The following is an 18,679-nucleotide window of genomic DNA, read 5'->3' on the forward strand; positions in this document are numbered from 1 at the left end:
CCTCCCTGGTATACCGAAAACAAGGTTGCCTAAGAGATATTTGAGACTCGAAACCTAAAGACCAGCTATATCTGGAAGACAATTCTTTTTTTTTTTTGGGGGGGGGGTTTTGAGAAAGGGTCTCACTACATAGTTGAGACTGATCTGGAACTCACTATGTAGCCCCGGCTGGTCTTGAACTCACAGCAATCCTCCTGCCTCAGCCTCCCAAGTGCTGGGATTACAGGTGTGCACCACCACGCCCAACTTGGAAGACAATTCTGAGAAGCAATCATTCCATAAGTGTTCTAAATACAAGCAATAAAGACACTTAAAATAAGCAATATTGAAGTATCAGTATCAACTCAAGAATTAAACCAAAAACAGTAGCAACAACATAAATAGAAATGAGAAGACACCTAAGCAAGGCACAAGCCTAGACTTCCAGCTTACCAAAGGCAAATACTGGGTGAAATGAGGTGGAAAAGTCTGATAATCAACCATTTGGACATCCTGAACTGATAGCACAGTAAATAATGAAACAGATGAATGAGGCTCTAAAATAGCTTCTTAAATAGCTTCTGAACTGCAAGAGAAACCACCAGCAGAGCTAAGAGACAACCCTACAATGTGGAAAAAAGTTTTACCAGCTGTTCCTCAGACAAAATCCTACCTTTACTTGAGAATATATAAAGGCTATATAAAGGTCTACCTTTATGTAGAATATATAAAAAACTAAAAAAAACATCAGACCCCCAAATATAAAGATCCAAATCAAAAATGGGCATCTAAAATGAACAGACATTTCCTAGACAAAGAAGTAAAAGCAGCAAATAAACATGAAAAAGTGTTCAACATCACTGGTCATTCAAGAGATGCAGATGACAACACTGAGATTCCAACTCACCCCAGAAAGAATGGCTGCTATAAAGAAATCAACCAATAACAAATGTTGGCAGGGCTGTGGGGAGAAAGGAACCCTTTTCCATTGTTGATGGTAGTGCAGACTGGTGCAACCACTGTGGAAACCAATATGGAGATACCTCAAACAACTAGGATTAGAGGTTCCATTTGACCCAGCTATTCCTCTGCTGGGTTTCTTTCCAAAAGAATTAAAAGAATCATACCACAATGATATATGCATATGCATGTTTACAGTTTGTAATAGCAAAAATATGGAAGCAGCCCAATTTCCCACCAATTGCAGACTGGATAAAAAAGATGTGGGGTTTTTTTTCCATAAAATGGAGTGCTACTCAGCCATAAAGAATGAGAAACTAGAGCTATTTATAGCTAAGTGGATGCACACTGAGGCCATACTCAAGTGAAATAAATAGGACACACGTGTAAAATTATATAAATATATATATATTAATAATTTTAGATACAACACTAAATGCACTATCTGTGACATAAAAATTATTTGTACTGTATTAAAAATAAAAGACTTCTTTTTCTGCTCTGTTACATATACTCTAAAGTGAAGGATAATATTATCCACTGAATGGATGAAAATATTTGCAAAACATGCCTATGTTAAAGAACTTACATCTAAAAAATATACAAAATAATGCTTACAATTTGACAGCAAAACAACAAGCAAGCCAATTTTAAAATGGACAAAAGAATTTAAGATTACTTCAAGGTGTGCCTCTGCTGTCACTGGTAGACAAAGTGGGCAGACAGACTCCAGGTCCATGTTGACTAATTCCCACAAGCCAGCTGTAGATTTTGGGCAGGGTAGTGGATAAACCCAGCAAGCCTGTACCTTTAGTTCCACTGAAGTTCAGGTTTGTTTCTGGCTGTGAGGCTGGGACCCTATTGTTCAAGACACTCTGTGTGCCTTCTGCCAGCTGGAATTCAGGTCCCTGACAGCTGGAACTCAGCTCCTTGAACTCCTGCTGGTTTAACTCAGCAGCCACTCCTTGACACTGGTAGCCACTAGATGGAGCTCAGCTGGCCCCTCTTGAAGATGGCTACTGGCCAATCACCCTCTTCTAGGGGTGTCTAAACCCAAATAACTCACCAGCCCCTGCAGTCTGCTGCATCTACTGCTCTGTTCCACTGGGCATTTCTCTGTATAGGCCTCTCGGTTTGCCAGTAGTCACCATGCATCTGCATGTTGGGGCCACCCCTCCCCAATAGTGACTCTGGGCTTGGGGGGAAAGTGCCACTTGCCACCTTCTTCTGCATTTAGGTCTCTCTCTTTGTTCTCCCCATGGGCTTCAATTCTTGCTTCAGGTCCTTCCTGGGTCCCAGGGACCCACTTCCCTCCTCTTCCTCACGTTGCTATAGTCTAGTGTCTGAACACCAAATCTTGGCATGGATCTTTCTCTGCTCGTCAACATTCTGCCATCTCCTGGAAGTCCTTGGCAAAAGCTAATTAAAGCAAAATAGAGTTACTACTAACACTTCTTTGTGTAGGAACCTGTCCAAGTACATGAGAACAATTTCTCTTTCTTCAATAACCATAACAAAAAGCAAAATTTAAAAATGGGCAGAGTGAAACTAAAGAATAAAAGAAACTAAAAATATTAGTCACTTATGAACTCATATAGATCATAAAAAAATCATAAAATAAATTTACAGCATTTACTAGAAAATTGATTCTTTACGTGATTACTGATATTTGACAATACTAAAGTTATTGAATTCTTAAGTAGTATGCTAATATTTTCTTTAATTAATAAATGAGTTCTTTTAATGATAATATACTAAAATATAGAGAGATGAAACTGTATGTCTGGAATTCACATCAGAATTCTATGGATTTGAAGAAAGTGGATGGATAATAAGCAGTAGAGCATATAGCATAAAAGGAGCTGCAACTTACTAATGTTTTACAACTTTGGGGAATTATTGAAGCTGTGTAAGTTCGGGGAACTTTATTACATTATTTGATTTTGTACACATTTGAAATTCTCAACAATGAAAAGTTTTCTTACAAGACTGTATTTGCTTTCTCTTGACTTCTAAGGATGAATCTGTTCTTTGGTTCAAGATTATTACATGAATTACTGGAATAACATCATCAAGTACTTTAAGCACTTTGAAATGTATTTATGGAATTGAAGACTTGAATACAAATAAAGCGGGTCAGTTTTGCTTAACTCTACTTCCCCCGTCCCCCAGCCTGACAGTGAGTCTTATGAGAAAGATGAAAACAAAGGACTAAGGCAGAAATGGTTTAGACTTAGCAAAGCCTCAAAAGAAAGACAATTGTCATAACCAGCAACCCTCCAGGAATCTCTCTTTTAAGAGTGGAGAGACGTGAATCTAAATTTGAAATATGTGTGATTGATTTTCTTTTTGTATTAAGTAAACCCAGCCCTCAGGCCAAGATGGAAGCTATACAGGAGCATCACAAATATACATTTGGAGTTTATTGCTATGGTGATGAGACAGCATCCTTAGTGTTCTTAATATTGAAGACAAAAACCTACTTAATTTGAAGTGTGCTTACTTTTAAAATTTTTGCATGTTATCCCATCATAATTTAACAAGATATTCATTTGACATTTTCTACCTACATCCCCTAATCTCTGTGAACAATATTTATTGTGGGACCTACATCAAGACAGAAATGCTAAAAATTATTAAATATTGAATTCTGTTGCACTTAATCTGAAATTAAGAGCTACTATGAAACTATTTGAATTTCTAATTTCTCCCCTTATCGTATAGCAGTTGTGTATACCCAGCTGCAGGGTAATATTGGCAAGCACAGCAATAAATTTTCACTGAAAACCCCAAACACTGAATGCTTCATTTTTCTTCTTTTTCTTTCTTTTTCCTCTTCTTTTTTTTAAAGAGATCCTTCATCCTATGAGATGTGCAATGCCATTTGTGTCCAAGTGCTTTGCATACTAATGGTTTCCTTCAATTTCCAGGCTTACAAAGAATCACTAAGGGAACTAGGCAGTAACATCAACAACAAAAAAGAAAATTGCCCATTTTCCATTGAAACTGCTCTGATTCTTCTTCCAATTTTTTAGAGCAATTTTATCTTTTTAAATGTAAATACTTGTAAGGGTTCAGAAAAGATATCCAGTTATTAACATTTCAGGTATAATTATTACTCTTCCTAATCTCCACCTTCTCCATGGAGCAATCTCCTTTAGAAGAAGTATTATTACCTTCTTACTTGTGTGGGCCCGCAGACATCTTCAAATAAGTGTCTGTAGGAGGAACTCTCTGATTACAAAGGCTGAGTGAAATTAATGTTATTAATGTACCAAGGTGTGAAGTATGAACTTCAACTGGCTTTTCCCAAAGAACTCTGTTGATTATGTGTTTGAAGCTACAGAAGATCTGTCCAAAGCATCGCTATTGAAGCCTTTTACCAGCTCTTTTACTAATAAGTGAAGAAAAGATGCAGCTTTTCTGTGATGTGGAGTCAGAGTGCTGACAAGCAGCTTATCAGTGCTAATGATAACTGCTGTGTTGCTGCAGCCAGGATGAGAATATGCATTTGACATTTGCATTCTTTTTTCTCAGAATGGAACACAAATCAGTAGGATGTTTCCAGGAGCTTTGCCTACAAGCTGCTGCCTTTGAGAACTGCTGTAAGCCCTTCAAAGAGTTTCCAAAATGCATTCCATTTTTCAAATGACTTTCATGGTTTATGGGAAGGACAGAATTGCAAGGTGTGCTCGCAGGGATGGTTAGACCCATTTAAAGTTACAGCATATCTGAAATCCCTTGAGATTGCTGTTGCTTATCTTTGAAGCATCTCAAAAGCTGCGGCCTTCGTGGGGCTGCTCTGCAGCTACATAGGACATTTGCGATGGACATTGTGAGTTAAATTCCCAGAGCTCTTCCTGATCCTCCAGTTTATAACATCCTTGCTAAACTTACAGATCTTCATTTGAGAACTGTCTTCAATCACTGGTCCCAATCATTCATTCATTCATTCCCTTAATAGATCAGTCAACAGTTTTTTACTGAACATCTGTTATGAGCTTTAATTACTCTAATATACATTTGTCTTAAGAGGGGTAAAAATCATCCTAAAGAACTCACTATCTAGGGAGGATACAAACATAAAAGCTTTAATAAAATACTTTTGACAGCCAAGGAAAGAATAAAAAATGCTTCTTGGTCAGGGAAGCAGGCTTCACAGAGAAGGTAACAATTACCCTGGGCCTTAAAGGATAAAGATTCCATGAAAAGAAATATTGGTACATATTATATAGTGCATTCTTTATGATGCCATTGAGGCCTTTCCCCTGTCCCCTGAAAAAAATAAAATGAAATAAAATCATGATTATAAGCTAATAACAGTGCTTTGATGTTTGGTGTCAAGAAATTAAATCACCACTAAGCCCCTGTTAAATTGTGAAGGAAGTTTGCTCATTAACTTTTATAGGGCTCTCCTGTTACATCCCACACTGGTATGAGGAGGTTCAGATGAAAAGATCACATGTTTTGTAGTGTAAAGTACAATTCAAGTGTCAGTTATTTCTGATCTGTTACTATTGTGATCTATCACTATTCATGATCTATTACTATATAGCCTAGTAATATAGGTAATAACATCATTATCTTAATAAGGATTATTTTATCACTTTTTTGGACTAGGAAATTTATTGTGGAGAAAAGTGAAAAACACAAATGTTTCAAAACTGCTATTATATAATATCATGGATTGCCAAAATGTCTCATTAAGGGAAATGCACGTGAAGCTTGGCATGAAGAAAGGTCCCTTTGCACTTCCAGAGATACTTTGCACTTCCCGAGATACAACAAATAGTCTAGAGTATCTGACATAGTCTAGAAATTATAATGACTTCCAGCCTTGTGTCACACACTAGAATGAGGAGCCCCATCTCACACATGTGCAAGAGTGTCACCTTGTCCAAGGTAGCTAGTTTCTTCCTTCACCTGTCTTCTAAAATTATGTATCACTACCATGCAGTGAGTGATTGAGAGTCCAGCTTAAACACGTAATTAGGATGCCAGTAATCTAAATACCCAAAACTTTTGAAGAAGCATATTTGAAATTTCAATTAGAAACATCTCAGTAGCTAATTATTTCTTTAAAGTCTCTATTCTACCTTAGTCTTCTGTTATGACTTAGAATTGTTTTTTTTTTTTTTAACTACATATGGGAAGGGTGGCACTGCAAGTTTTTCAGTGGTTAAGGTCCTCCAAAGATCTTAACATGATCCTAACTTGGATTTTAAAAACATCTTTCTAGTTTCCCTGCAATCCTAAGTCACTGAAAGGAATGGCAGTGTGATCTCATAAACCAAGGGCAAAGCTGGACATCAAGGTCTCCGAACATCCTTCACCCTGCAAACTCAAAACTTGGCTAACGACGGTGAGCAAATGGGAAAGGGTGTTCTCAGACTACTTCTTATTACGGTGTGCAGCTTGGAGGTGGCCAGCACTGGCAACAAGGTGATTTCTCCACAAGCTGTTAATATCTCCTGATAAAATTTCCCACAGCTGAAAAAAGTCTAGTTCCAAGCCTTTCTGTCTCCCCACGCTACACACAAGATCCGAAAAACTAGCCTCGTGTTTCGAGGCATCGCAAGTTTTCCCAGATTGTATAAAAATCACCCTTTCTTCTGGTATAAAGTTCTCCTGACAAAGCAATTGGTGCAGCAGACAGTAAGCCACGGGAACACAAATGACCGCAGGTGAGGTGAGAGGTCTCCATTCGACAAGCACATCCTCCAAGAACACCAGTGATAACCAGAGTTCACCAGCATTTGCTTAGTTGCAATCTCAGTCAGAAAAATAACTGGAGATATAGTCAAAAGCACACCTGCAAGTAAGCAACAGTTAATTCAAAATTAACGTTTTTGTTACAGGCTTCTAACTATTCACTGCCACATTCTAGAGTTGCCTCTTCCTTTTCCAGATCTCTCTTTTGCATCCACTAATTCTCCTCACCTTGCTTCAAATCCTCTTCATTCTGCCCATGGCTCTTGCCTCTCTAAGCACTTCTCTTTTCTACTGTTCAGAGTTCCTGTCCAGATCTTCTTTAATTTCATTATTGTGTCACAAAGTCTAACAAGAAAAAACTCAGACTGACACAACAGATACTTCCTTACAGAGTGTCGAGGAGAAGCTCCACATGTGAAAATCTAAACGTTTACATTTTTTGACAAGAAATGATCTTCATTTCAGTCTATCTGTCGGGCTCTGAGAAGGCTGAATGTGGAATTCTCGGTAAATAGGATATGACAACGAGTTTTATTTGGTTCTAGAATGCATGAAGAATCTGTGGCACTACCCAGGAAAGGCACCCGCACGATAGTTTTGAATCTAAGAACTAACTACCAGTGACTCAGAGCTAACAATGTGCCAGAGAGATATTCAAATATTATTCATTTTTCTCAGAACAATGTGGTGGGGTAGATTTTATCATCCTTGCTTCATAGATGAAGAAATAGGAGCAACTGAGGAAGGCTAAGCAATTTGCCAACTAATTCTAAATGATGTAGCATAAACGTTCACTACCTGTAGTTTTCAAGCCAAAGTGCTCACCCTAAAGCCACACCGAAGCTGTGATAGCTCCTTGAGTAAATTGAAACTTTGCCAAATACAATATTCACATACCTCCTCCTTTGTGCCAGAGCTGACCCAGGTGCTCCCCACATTCTGAGACTATCTTATCTTATCAGTGGACTGCTTCTGGGAGAACAAATGTTCTCTTAAGACTGCAAGAAGGCAATGACCATCAGGGGTGCTGGCTACTCGCTCCAGCTTTGAACTAATTCATGGCTAGTCAAAAAAAGCAATTGCTATGTCTGAGATCTGAAATATCCCCAAAGGGTCTCATGTTTGGAACTGGGACCTGATTACAAGAGGTGGGTTCCTGGGGGTATGACCTGCTTGGGAATTTTGTCCAATATTGAGGAAATACAGAAATTTCTGCCAGAGAAGTGTGGCCACTGCTGTGAATGTACCTGACAATGTACTTTAGAAGCCTTTGCAATAGGCTTGTGGGAGGAGAGTGGAAAAATCTGGAAATACTGGCCAGACAAATCCTGTAATTCTGTAAGCCAAGCTTGTTGGGAGATTCTACTCAGAGCTAAAAATAGCATAATGCTTATAGAAATGTGAACAGAAAGGACAGGTTCAGGTTTCAGTTGATTCATGTATGTTACACTTGGCAGAAAATTTATCTTTTGCCCAGGTCCTGAGACTTTTCAGGTGGTTAAGATTACAGGTTGTGGACTAATTGATCAAGTGAAGGAAATTTTTAATGCAATCCAACATTCAGAATATGAAGTGTCTACCACTGCCTACTTTTAGCCAGATCTATAGTGAAAATAAGGATCAAAAGGCAGTTACAAAACAAATAAACTTTCCAACTTTCTGGAAAGAAAGCACCTGAAAAATTGGTACCTTGGAGGGCCATGGTTGCTGAAAAGATTAGTATAAAAAAGAAGTCAAGGGTTTTGCTTCAAGACAATGGGAAAGGTGGCTCAAAGGCATCTCAGGAATCAGCAAGACTCCACTCATCACAGGCCCAAGGGTGTACAGTGTGAACTTTTCATTTGTGAAGAGAGCCCCCAGGCCCTCTGCTCAAGGACTGCTTAGGGATTTGGTTTCCCAGGATTTATTTCACTACACTCAGCCATCCCAGCACTGAGATGCCATGGCAGCCATGGTCCAAAGAGAGCCAGGTACTGCTTGAGCAGGTGACATACTTTTGTGTTACCCACATGGTGCTGTTTTTTCACACATGCAGCATGCAAGAGTTACGGGGTCATGGAGGCTTCCTCCCAGATTTCAGAGGAGGTCCTGGGCCTACAGGCAGTGTGCGCCAGAGAGGGCACTGTCTGAATCTGCGCGTGAAGATCCAAAAACATTGAAGATGTCAGGAAAATGCTGAGGAAAGCTACAGGCATTGCATGGAGTCAGCCCAAGAGAGAGGCCATCTGGGTTGCGACGGGCAATGCTCTAGGGATGTCACTGCCCAGTCTCGCCTCAACATGCCCCAAATGCTGACTAAAGCAGCACAGTATTTAATGTTTGCCTGTAGGTTTCTGATCTTGCTTTTCTCAAATTCCTTTTCATTCCACTATTTCTCCCTTTTGGAATGGGAATATCTGCCCTGTGGTATTGTATGTTGCAAATATTTAGCTTTCTTTTTTATTTTTACAGGGACTCGGAGCTAAGAGTTTGCCTTATATCTTCGGGAAGACTTGGGACTTGGACTTTTAAGCAATGCTAGAACTATTGACTTTGATGACTCTTAGAGCTGGACTATGTACAGTTTGCACAGTAAGATGGACTTGAGCCTTTGAGGGGCCAGGGGAAGAATGCTAAGGTTTAGCTCCAGAATGTTGCCCAAACGCCTTGGGCTTAGGAATGGAGCCTGGTTAGGGAAGGCGGGTCCCTGGGGGCAAGACGTGGAAAGGTGTGTTCTTGCTTCTGGCTCCTCCTTTCTTTTCTGCCTGCCACCGGGTAAGCCGTTGTCCTCTGCTAGGCCCTTCCACCATCACCATTTCTGACTTGGAGCCAGCTAAACAGGCTCTGAATCCTCTGGAATGTGAGCCAGAGTGAACCTCTCCTTTAAGCTATGGGTGTTAAGAAAGTGACTTATGCAGCAATCTTCCTATTCCTGCTTTCCCTTCTTTCCTTTATTCAGAAGGGAAAGTTCACAGTTAGCTCAGGGGGAAAGAGGGTTAAATCTCCATAGGCCTTCTGACAGCTGGAAAGCAAAACAATAAAAAAGCTTTGTAAGCTCTAACACCTTTTATATATTTTGCAGTTAAAAGACAAGACAAGAAAGAGAATAATGTGCCCCTAGCCAGGCACATGTATACCTTCTACTTCAACCTATTATTTCATTCGGCCAGTGTCTTCACTAATAGCCTGCCAACAATAGTCTTAATCAGGGGTCACTATTTCTTTCATTTTGAAATAGGAAATAGTATTAAGCCTCCCGTGTCCCACTTTTATAGAAGGGACAGAGAAACACGGTTAAAGGCAGTCTGCATTCTGTTTCCATACAGAAGTGATCCTTACAAAATCCAGTTCACCGTATAATTAATGACCCTTTTCTCACGCTTTAGGGCATAAGCTGATTACCAGTCTGGGTCAGACAAAACAGTTGCCAGGTGTAGGATTGCCCAATTAAACATGTTGCGAGGAATCTGTGCTTTTCTCCGAAGCTTTGGTCTCTGCCATGGTAGGGGTCAGGATGCGGGGCTGCATGGGCAGTGGTCACGGTACAGTATGCCACATCCTCTGCACCTCCACACCTGCTGGACAGTGACCTGGGACACTGGAGACACTCAGCATGCAGGTCCTTCTCATGCCCCCTCAAGGGGAGCAGATGTCCAGGAGGGAGTAGTCAAGATGTAGCCAACGGAAACAATTTTTAACACTGTGTGAAACTTGATCTTTCTGGGAAACAACTAAAAAAAAAAAAAGGAGTTCCTCCTGACTACGTTTGTTTTCATTCAGAAGTTGCTGCTGTATCATCTCTTGTATAGATTGAAATGTATGTTTCTGTTTTAAACTCAAGCAAAGGCAAATCGGGTGTTCTCAGAAACAAAAAGAAAAGCTACAAAATGAGGACAAGTTACACAGGGAATCAAAGTGTTAAAGTGGATACAACTCGGTGTGTCTATAACGTTTGCCTAAAGTGGGGCCATCGATATAATTTTCTAGGATGACGGAAACATTCTCTAGTTTTGTTTCTCGACATGGTAGCCACTGGCCACATACAGCTCTCAGTCACTTAAATATGGCTGAACTGTCCACAGAACTGAGATTTCAAATTAATTTAATTTAATTCAATTAATTTGATTAAATGAAGATGTTAACTTATTTACATTTAATCGCAGCTGACATGTGGCTATCACACTGCTAGCACAGTTCTAAAATGGATGGCGGAATAGGAAGAAAGGGGCTAAAGGTGTAGGGAAAGTGGGAAGGGTAGGGGAAAGGTAATAAGGGAAAAGAAAAAATAGGAGAAAATGAAGAAATGGAAATGAAGCGTTTGTAAATGTGGAGGGGATGAAGCGAGGGCAGGGACAAGGGGAAGACATGAGAACCAAGACCTGTCATGTAAAGGTACAAGATCCCAATAATGAATGTAACTGTACTGTATACCTAAATGTACCAATAAACTCAATGAGGAAAAAATTAAAATAAAATGAGTGGTGGGAATATTTATATTTTATGGAAAGAGAATTTTGAAAAAATACTAGTAAATCAATGCCATTTTCTACTGTTTGTTGAACATATTTTGTCTCACAAAGCCCTGGGTTCTAGTGACGTCTGCTTATGTTTATTGAACAAAAACAGCCCCTGGGTTTTTGCTTTTTCTCCGTCTGTGGCCCTGCTTTGAAGTTATAAAAACAAGGTCCGTAAAGTTTAAGAAGTACTTTCTTATCCATCCTCGCTTCTCTATTGCTTCCTAAACCTAAGAAAACAAGTGCCCCTTAGTAAAGGAACTATTTAACTGAGAAATGTCCCTATCGTTCGTTTCTGCTCTTCCTGTTATCTTTTGAAAGACTGGTGATAGGTAACATTTCCAAGATACAATAATTCTTTTCAGTTTCCCCTTTTGTAGGCTTTTCTTTCCCTCATCTCCCTTTTCCATGCAAATTGTCTTCATTCTGGCTTGAGCCAGAGGTTGTGCCAAGGGCTGCCGTAACAAAACACCACAGACTAAGAGGCGTACACAGCAGAGTTCCCTCCCTTCAAGATCCAGGTGCAGCAAGATTGGGCTCCTCTGAGGCCTCTCTCCTTGGCACCAAAGTGGCCACCCTCTGTACCGTTCCTTTGTGGAGACTTTCTATGCAAACATGCAGCCCAAATATTTCTCTGTGTGTCCTCATTCTTTCTTGTAAGGTCGAGCGAGAGTCCACCCTAATTGCCTTTTTTAATTTTTTTTTTTTTTGGTACCAGGGATTGAACTTGGGTCCTTGCACTTGCAAGGCAGGCCACTGAACCACTGAGCTAAAACCCCAGCCCTACCTGTTTTAATTTAATTACCTCTTTAACGGTCCTATTTCCAAATATTGTCACATTTTAAAAGGATCTGGGTATGAAAGCTTCAGTACATGAATTTGAGTAGAAACACATTTCAATCCAAAACAATAATTTAAGCAATAGTGTATTTTTAAGAATCATGTATTTCTTACTATATGGGGTTGATGCTTCAATTAATAATAAAGAATCATCTCTCTTTGAGTTGTGGTCTTTTTGACTATTCACAGGCATATACACTTTTAAAAGATCATAAAGGTAAAATTCTCTTATTTGGTCTAGCATATTAATGTGGGACTAAAACGTTCAGTGTATCTCCCACATTCTTTTTGTAGCTAGTTCATTTACATCAAAAGTAAAGAGAAATAACAAAGAGATATATTTTAAAAATATGCCTAATATGCTTAAGCTGGGTCTGTTGACACATGCCTGTAATTCCAGCACTCTGGGAGGCTAAAACAAGAGGATCATAAGTTTCACAAGTTTGCACCCAGCCTGGGCAACTTGTGATTTAGCAAGACCCTGCCTCAAAATTAGAAAAGAAAAAAAGTCCAGTCTGTATAATGTTAAGAATCTTTAAGGGAAGTAATTCTTTCTGTACACATATAATTTTTCAGTACTGTAGGCTTATGAGGTGTGAATATGCTTAAAGATGTAAACCATTTTTTCAATCAGTTAATTCTGCATTAATGCTACTAAATATTATGAAATACAAGACAGAAACATTTTCTAACTGGTAGAGTTACTGTTTTTAACTTCTAAAGTAGGTATCATGATAGAATTGATATATTTAACTGATTTTTCAAAAGTAGCCAAGTAATGGTCAAAAGTCAACCAACTATATTGAATATATAATGTGTTTTCAAATACACTAGAAATCTTTTTGACAGGAGCGTAGTTTAAGTTAAAACTGAAAAAGAAAAGAAAACTAAATTATTTTAATCACTTCTCTACTGAAGCAATTTTTGGTAGTCAAAATTCTCAGAATTATTTGCATTACAAGAATCGAAGTTCTCACATGCACTCAAGCTCACATTTTAAATGAACACCTACCTGAGAACCCAGGAACGTATGTTGCTGTTTTACTCATCGTTGCTCTTGGTTCCACATAACTTGCCATCTCATCAGTATTCAACTATTACTCATCTACGAGTGGAAGTTAGTCAGATGTGTTCTGGCTGTTATCACAATTGATAAGAGTTACAGTTTTTCTGAGGAATATATTTCTCAGCATTGATACAGTGGTCCCCTTTCATGTGCAGGGTGTATGTTCTGAGATGCCCAGTGGCTGAAACTGCAAATAATAGTTAACTCCATGCACATATACTGTGCTATGATTTTTCCTATACATACATACCTATGATAGAGTTGAATTTATAAAATGGTCACAGGGATGGGTTAATAACAATGTTTGATGATAAAGTAGAAGAATTGCAACAAATACTGCATTAAAAATTATGTGGCTGTGATCTAGCTCTCAAAATGTCTTCCTGCACTCTGTTCACCTTTCCCCCTTCCTGTGATGGTGTGAGATGGCACAACGCCTACACGATGAGAAGAAGTAAGGCGGGGGTATTACGGTTGTGATGTAACCCTGGGCTGCTACATGAAGGCATAGTGAACACAGCCGTGCAATAATCCGGATGGAGACTATGGGGCTGGTGGGTGCAGTGTGGAAATGCCGGGCATAGGGACAATTCACAGCCCAAGCAAGACAGGAAGGGATGATGCAAGATTTTATCACGTGACTCAAAAAAGTAACAGAAAAGTGAAAAACACAGATAAGGACTAGACAGCCATACATTTTTCAAATGAGCACATACTGCTAAACAAATGTATCAGCATATATTTGTAAGTGTTCGGTTTTTCAATTCATAAGTCACAGACTATGGGGTAACAACTTTTGAAAAACATATTCTGATAAACAGCTCATTTCCAAAATACATAAAGAAATCAATGATTTCAGAATCCTATAGGAAATGAAAAAAAAACAGTATAAGACACCTCACAAAATAAGATATACAGATGGTCAGTGAGAACATATAAAGATGCTTAACGCATGGAGAAAGTACATTAAAACCACAATATGATGCTATTTCACATCCATCCACTAGAAGCCCCTCAAGTGTACAATGCTAGGGCTGTGTACTTGCTTGCAATGCACAAGGCCCTGGGTTCAAGTAAAACAGAATTCTAGAAGATCAGGGCCATGTGCCAAAGGTTGCTGAGGATGAGGGACCAAACTCTTGTGTTCTGCTGGTAAGAATGCAAATACTCCGATTATTTAACATCCCCTTGTTAACCTACATATCAACTGTATGACCTAACAGTTTCATTCATGGATAGTTATGCAAGAAAAATTAAAATATATGACCAGTAATACAATCCATGAGGCGTATCACAATAGCCTTATACATAATAGCCAACAAGTGGAGGCAATACAAATTTCATCAGTGGGATGTACAATGTATCTTATATTTATATAATGCCATTAACAGTTCATATGAAGCTTAATAATGGGCCAGATTAATCTGTGGAGATAGAAATCAGAAAGTGGTTGTTGGAAAGCTGCAGATTACAGAGAAAGAGAACAATATGTGATAAAAGAAAACTTTATGGACTGATGATGATGGTGCTTGTCTTGTTTGGAGTGGGAAATTACACAGTATATAAGTTGCCAAAACTAATCTAACTGAAGAATCTGGCATTTTACATAAAAAAGAAAAAATCCTGTATTCAGAGTTGGTTTGATGTAGGAATGACAAGTACAAACCGGTATTAAATGCGTATTTTTTGAGACATCTTCCCTCCAGTGGAAGAAGGTAAACACATCCTTTGACACAGAGTAACTCTTGTAAGAACTACTGGCCTGGGAAGCTAATACTTAGTCTTATCATTTGGATCTGAAACCTCTGCCAAAGGCCACATGTAAAGGCTCGATTCCAGCGGTGCTATTGGGAGTTGATGGATAATTTTGGGGGGCAGGACTAGTTGGAGGCTTAGGATCACCGAGAGGACTGTGCCTTTGAGGGGACTGCTTGTAGAGAGCATATGTCAATGTGAAGAGCAACGTGTCACTGTGTTCCCCAGGAGGGAGAATGAAACCTCCCAAGACTGGCCTAATGTAACCCCCCAAGAGTGACTTAATGTGAAAACTGCGTGTAACCCCCAAGAGTGAAGAGTGATATCTAACCCAATGGATTCATTTTGTGAAACCTGATACGTAGCCTTCAAGAGTGAAATGTGTGTGCAACCCCGATATCTACTCAAACAGCCCAACGTGCGAAATGATAAAACCTGATCCAGTGCCACAGACCCCCAGTTAGAATGGTATAAAAGAGAGAGCACAGAAGACCAGCTCGTCCCACTCGGACGCCCAAGACGGTCCGACACTCTGCCGAACGACACATCGGACGCCTGCCCGGAGTGGACCCCCCGGGTCAACACAGAGGCAACCGGATCGAACATCACAATCATCAGGAAAGGAGAAACAAAGTCGCGCTCATCGGACTTGTGCAGGTACAGGGAGTGGCAACTGGCGGGTATGAATAACATGTTTGATGTGTGACACATATAAAAATATATAAAAATCCAGTTGGCAACTACTACTGTCTCGACCTCCAGTTAGTGGACACTCCTGCTCGAGACACTGCAGGAGCTCAGCCCTGCCTTTTCCTGTCTTCAGCTTCCTGACTCTTAGGCAAATGATTTTGCTGTGCCTCATTCCCCTGACATGATGGGCTCTATCTCCACATGTCCAAACCTAAGGGCTCAACCAGTCACAAACAGAGCTATCTAAAACTGAGAGCCACAATAAACTTTTTTTCTGCTTATAAGTTGATTATCTAGGTAACCATTACAGTGACTGTAAGCTGACGAGTACACGTAGGGATTGTTTAACTTTTCAAAGACAAACTGAGTAGTTTCCATGATGCCCAGAAGGAACACCTACTGTTCCTCAAGTCCGGTCTGACTTCAACACAGCCGGTCACATTGCAGTGATAGACTGTGGACTTCCTTTTAAGATTATGCCGTACTCCACGCTATAGAACAAACACACGACTCCAGTAGGAGAAATCTGGAAGATTTGGAAGTTGGCAGATGGAGCAGTTGTTACAATTAAGAATCTCTGGAGAATGAACTAATGAAGATTTTTGCACAAGATTTTGTTTTCTTCATTTAAATCCTGGCTTTTGTAAAAATGAAGTGCTTGAAAAGCTGAGATTATTTTTTGCGTTAACTGTGCATGAAGTACAATATACACCCCAGTTGGTTTCTATTCAAATTATTATATTAAATCTTCAAATGATATTACCGTATCTAAGTTCATTGAACAAAATTATTTGTTTATATCGTTGTCTTTATTTATATTCAGCTATTTAGCAAATAGTAGTAAACAAACAAAAATATAGATTTATAACAAACATTTTGTCTTATATATAATGTATATAATATTTATATGGTATAAAATAATGTTATATAAAATTATATATTTATGTGTATAATTTACATTGATTATGTTACATAAGTCTGATGAAAATTTGTTGTTGCTTCCTTGTAGAAGACAGAGTGGAACAGAAGAAATTGCACAGTTTGATAGCTTGCCAATACAGACTCTAATGTAGCTATCTTTCTTAGCCATGAAACCAAAGACACATTTTAAATACTCGTTAGGTCCAAATTTCCTCCTCTCTGAAATATAGATCATAATAACTACTTAATAGCTACTTCAAAAGTTACTGATAGTATGCCTGAAAACTCTATATATGTATATAGAGAGCTACATATCAGCGAAGCACTTTAACCTCTCTTTTCTAGTTATTAGACCAACTGTATTTTTTTCTCTATGCCTCAGTTTTCTATTTGTAATAGGACTAATAATAGTAACATAAATAAACAGTAAGTTAACATATGTAAAGTACCAGCAAAGGAAGAGGGGTCTAATATAAACAATTTATCTCCATTCTTTCAGATTATGGTGACACAAAGATTTTCAAATTACTTCTGTTATCCGTCATTAATAATTAAGCTCTAGAACTGCTCGATACCTGAACAGTATTTGATGGACTGATGCCCTAGTCCTTACAACACAGAAATATAATTATGGCTGACATTTATTGTAAGTCTAAAATGTACAAATTACAACACCATTTTACATGCAGTATGTTACTTAATCCTTATAAGAACCAATAATATCGATTGCATTTGTATCACCACTTTATAGGTGCAAAAACTTAAAGATTTTAAATAACTTATCCATGAATTTACATTAGGATAGTAGCAGAGAATGCTGTTCAGTTTAAAAAAGCTGAGCACATAACCAAAATGCAGCAGAGCTTCCACAGCAAAGAGATTAACTCCAGAGGTGAGAGGAGGGTGCAGGAGTGAATTCACTGAGACAGAGAGCAAGTGGTCGCCCTAAAGGAAGGAAGAGTCCCGGCAACTCTGAACATGTCTCATTGCAGGAGCATTACCTTATTCTAATCCTCAATGCCACAGTTATATATAATTTCTAATTATAATTTATTGTATACAATAAACCTGAAGACAATTTGTTGTTTATTCCTAGGAGAGGCAGTGTGGTATAGAGGCAAGTCCACAAATTTGGTAGCTTGCCTGACCTTGAGTGCTGAAGAAATCCTGGTACACACTGTGTGTTCCTGTATGCACACCGAACAGAGCATCCTGTTCTAGCTTCCTGACCTTACAGAGCTTCACTAACTCTCCCACAGAGGATTGAACAAGGGAGAACCTTGCATCTACTTTAATCAAATAATTCCTCTTCTCAGTCTACCCTCTAAGGAGAAAATTAGTTGTGAACAAAATTTGTTGTTGAAGGATATCTAATGCACAATTAAATTAATAGTATGTAGCATAATAGGATACAACTGAGAATATGATACTCAACAAAATGAGTTGCATAAATTGTGAGAAAACTTTAACATGGAATTTTATGGACACACTCATAATCATGTTACAAAGGTGTATTTGATAGTTGAAAAAAAACTTATGAAAAAATGATCAAATGAAAACCACTGAACATGTAATGCCAATTGCAAATATAGCATGGCCACAAAGTGATATCACATGCACAAAAATAAATAAAAAGTATATAATTATATACACATACCACTTTTATAAATACAAGGATAATTTATTGTGAAGTGTGAACACTGATTATATCTGGAAAGCTCACAGAAAATTTGTATTTGTGTTTCTCTTATTTTAACATACTTTCTCAAATTCTGTAATAAATTTATTTGCTTTATAAATTACAAAAACATTTGAAGTCACAAAATAGTACACTAGAGAGCTATTCTTTTTAAAAGATGAACATAAAACCACATTCTGAAAAGAAACTTTAGGCCTAGACTTTCTTTTTTTTGCCATAAACCACAGGCTAGTTGTCCTCTGGCTCCTAATTTGCATTTCTTCATTTGTTGGGAACAATAATTCCTACTGTTCACTATTATTGACAAGATCGGAGATATCACATACAAAGAGACTCAACTACCATAATCGTCCAGTGAATTGTGGGTATTCACCTTTTCATGTACATTCTTTCTTAAATTATTGTAATTTAACTTTTGATGTCTATATTAATTATAACCTCCAGGGAAGGGTGAGGATTATCTATGTTCCCCACAGCACCTAGCATAAATTAAACTCACAAAAGTGTAGCAAAATAAAGACCAGGCAATTGTCACATACTTGAAAAGTACTTTCCATTTAAATA

Source organism: Fukomys damarensis, unplaced genomic scaffold (genome assembly GCF_012274545.1).
Source record: "Fukomys damarensis isolate Sample0158 unplaced genomic scaffold, DMR_v1.0_HiC HiC_scaffold_11, whole genome shotgun sequence".
Classification (NCBI taxonomy): domain Eukaryota; kingdom Metazoa; phylum Chordata; class Mammalia; order Rodentia; family Bathyergidae; genus Fukomys; species Fukomys damarensis.